We start from the raw sequence: 4069 nt of genomic DNA, 5'->3' as shown, positions 1-4069 counted from the left end.
CCGGAGGCCCCGGGGCAGGGGACGGAGGGCGGGGCGGGTGGGGCGGGGCGGGGCGGGGCGGGGGAGATCGCCGGGTCCTACGGAGGCCTGCGGCCTCTGCGCAGCACCCGCAATTGCGCCCACCTCGCTGGGCGCCCGGCGTGCGCCGAGAGGCGGCCCCTCCCCGCCCGCGCCCCCCCCCGCGCCCCCTCCCCACCGCCCCACCGCGAGCTGGGGTCCGGTCCCCCGGTTACGGTCGTGCACCCTCACTCCCAGCTACCCAGGCTATTTCTTTTATCCAAAAGCATCTTTCCTGGGCTGAGGATGTGGTTGGGCGGGAGAGCGCCGGCATAGCCCGCGCCCGGCCCGGCGCGCATCCTGAGCACCCAACCAAACCAAACCCCCCCCCCCACACACACCCCTTCATTCCTGAGCTCTCGGAGGGCGACGAGGCCCGGCGTGACGGCGTCACTGAAGGGGGTGTCACTGCGCGCGGGGAGGCGCGGGAGCCGCGTGCTCGGGCGGGGGGGGGGCGTCCGAGCCCCAGGCCCGGCCCGCGGGGCAGCGCCGAGAGGCGCTCCCCCCCCCCACCGGGTCGCGGTCCGCACGGCGCGGAGCTGCGGCACCGCCGCGAGACCCCACCCGCGCCGCAGTGCGGAGCTGCGCGCTGCAGTGCGGAGCTGCGCGCTGCAGTGCGGAGCTGCGCGCTGCGCTGCGGCGGTGTCGGCTCCCGCGCCGGCGGCTGAGCGGCCTCCACGCCGCCCCCTAGCGGGAGCCTGCCCCCCACACCACCTAGGGCTTTAGTTGTTTTGTTTTGGTTTTGCCTTTTGTTGTTGTTTGTGAAGATCTGGAGCCGAATTCCCGGCCCCGAGCTCTGCAGGCCCCACTCACATCCAAGGCAGAGGCCAAAGCAGGCCCAGGGCCGCCCTGCTGGTTCCCCCACGCGGGGGACACCAGAAGGGAAGCTGACCCAGGGCTGCCCCCCGCCCGGCCCGGGCTCAGCTGCTGGGTGACTGCGGCGCTTCTTTTTTCCCTTGAGATGCTGTGTATGACCCTCATGTTGAGTGGCCAAACTAAGAAACTTTTATTTTCCTGTCTCCTAAACCCTGCGTTCATTATTTGTAAGTTCACTTCCTTAGGGATGGGGGGGGGGGGGAAGGTGGGGAAACCACCTTTCTTTCCTTTTCTTTCTTTCTTCTCTGGGCCTGGGCGCTGTCCCCTAGCTCTACAGCTCAAGTCTAGTGCTCTAGCACTTGAGCCACAGTGCCACTTCCAGCTTTTTCTGTCTATGTGGTGCTGAGGAATCGAACCCAGGGCCTCATGCATGCAAGGCAAGCACTCTACCACTGAGCCACCTTCCCAGCCCATCCACATTTCTAATTATCTCCAAACTTGTGCTCAATGTGGAGCTCAAGGAAGTGCTGTGCCTGGACACGTGTGCCTCATTGAGAACCCCTCGCTCCCGCCCATGTCATGGGGAAGATCCATGTCCATTATGTCATGGACATAATGGCCTCACAGAGGGTTTTTTTTTTGAATGGCACCATTTGGGTGGAAATCACAGGTTAAACAGGACTAGGGAATCTAGAATCTTCATCCTCATCTATTGTCTCTTGTGCTTAGTAGAAGGTTTGTTTGTTGGCCTTGGTTTTGATAAATTCCAAGCCAGGTTGAAGCCAGCCCAAGCAGGAAAGTCCATGAGCCTCTTATCTCCAATTAACCACCCCAAATATGCAAGTGGAGCTATGGCTGAAGTTGTATAGCACCAGCCCTGAACAAAAAAACTCAGGGGGGCCGGGCGCTGGTGGCTCACGCCTGTAATCCTAGCTACTCAGGAGGCTGAGATCTGAGGATCTCGGTTCAAAGCCAGCCCGGGCAGGAGAGACCGAGATACTCCTATCTCCAATAAACCACCAGAAAACCGGAAGTGGTGCTGTAGCTCAAGTGGTAGAGCGCTCGCCTTGAGCTGAAGAGCTGAGGGACAGCGCCCAGGCCCAGAGTTCAAGCCCCACGACCGACAAAAAAAACAAAACAAAACTCAGGGGGGACTGAGAATGTGGCTTAGTGGTACAATACTTGCCTAGCATGCATGAAGCCTTGGGTTCAATTCCTCAGTATCATATAAAAAAGCTGGAAGTTTGGGGCTGGGAAGGTGGCTCAGTGGTAGAGTGCTTGCTTTACATGCATGAGGCCCTGGGTTCGATTCCTCAACATCATATAAACAAAAAAGAAAAAAGTCGGAAGTGGCGTTATGGCTCAAGTGGTAGACCCCCCCAACCCCCCCCCCAAAAAAAAACTGGAAGTGGTGCTGTGACTCAAGTGGTAGAGTGCTAGCCTTGAGCAAAACAAACTCAGAGACAGTGCCCAGACCACTAAGCTCAAGGCACAAAAGTGGTACAAAAAGGGAGGGAGGAGGGGGAGGGGGAGGGGGAAGAGGAGGAGGAGGAAAAACGTTCCAGGACAGTGCCTCAGTTCTGAGTTCAAGCCCTAGAACTAGCACACACACTCACACACACAATTTTTTTTAAAGCATAATTAAAAATAGCTTGGCCAGCCGGGTGCCGGTGACTCACACCTGTAATCCTAGCTACTCAGGAGTCTGAGATCTGAGGATCGTGGTTCAAAGCCAGCCCAGGCAGGAAAGACCATGAGACTCCTATTGCCAATAAACCACTAGAAAACTGGAAGTGGTGCTGTGGCTCAAGTGGTAGAGCGCTCACCTTGAGCTGAAGAGCTGAGGGACAGCGCCCAGGCCCAGAGTTCAAGCCCCATGACCGACCAAAAAAAAAAAAAAAAAAAAAAGCTTGGCCGATAAAGTGAGTTATTCAGCTGAAACCACTGTTGTGAGCACATATTTAGGTGTCTGCTTCTGTTCTGTTTTCTCCAGTTATTTATGTATTTAATAAAAAGGAAATGTTATTGTCATCCGGTTGCTTTTTGCTGAAGTCCAGTGCAATGTTAAGCTTTTATTTCTGTGGAAGGCACACACCTGTTTTTTCCAGCAGTCTTGGTGGGTCTTACAAGTTCCAGTGCTAGTTTTGTACAGGTATGATATGAAGCAAAGTGTAAAGCAGGAAAATGGACATGTTGATTGGTAGTTAGCATGGCGGCAATTACCAGGGAAATAAAGGACACTGCAGGCCGTTTGTTTTTAGGGTTTGTTGGAAGAGGGAAGTTGTCTGTTTTTTGGTTAATTGGATATGAGTCTTATGGACAGGCTGGGAATGTGGTTTAGTGGTAGAGTGCTTGGCTAGCATGCATGAAGCCCTGCGTTTGATTTCTCAGAACCACATAAACAGAAAAAACTGGAAGTAGCACTGTGACTCAAGTGGTAGAGTTCTAGCCTTGAGCAAAAGAAGCTCAGGGACAGTGCCTAGGCCCTGAGTTCAAGCCCCAGGATTGTCACACACACACACACACACAAAAAGAGTCTTATGGACTTCCCTGTTAGGGTGAACTTTGAATGGAGATCCTCAAATCTCAGCCTCCTGAGTAGGTAGGATTATAGGCATGGGCCACCAGTGCCCAGGTGACATTTTAAAAAATGTCTTTTTCTCTTACTAAATGCATATTTGATTCCCCTCCCCAAGTGTCAGCCACTGTTGCCCCTGGAAATTTAGCACAACTAATGTATCTTGATTCGTTGTGTCTTTATCTGTGTCTATGTCTGTCTGTGTGTGTGTGTGCACGTGTGTGTGCATACGCTTGTGCATGCGTGTATGCGCACACGCGGGCTTGTGCATGCTGGGGCCTGAGTGCTGTCTCTGAGATTTAGCACTCAAGGCTTTACTGTACCACTTGAGCCACAGCTCCACTTCTAGCTTTTTGGAAGTTACTTGGAGGTAAGAGTCTCATGGGCTTTCCTGCCCAGGCTAGCTTCTAACTGCAATACTCAGATCTCAGCTTCCTGAGTAGCTAGTGTTATAAGCATGAGCCATTGGTACTTAGTGAATAATATACTTCAATTCTGGTGTCTGGCATGAGAAAGAAGAATTCAGGTAAGACTTGAGCATAGTGAAAGTGACAGGAAACTTTATTGGGGAAGAAATATAACAGAAAAAATTATATAGACAAGACCTATATAGACAAG

This window comes from Dipodomys merriami, unplaced genomic scaffold (assembly GCF_024711535.1).
Source record: "Dipodomys merriami isolate MVZ:Mamm:240054 unplaced genomic scaffold, mDipMer1.0.p SCAF_2, whole genome shotgun sequence".
NCBI lineage: Eukaryota > Metazoa > Chordata > Mammalia > Rodentia > Heteromyidae > Dipodomys > Dipodomys merriami.
Note: the sequence above shows the minus strand (reverse complement) of the source record.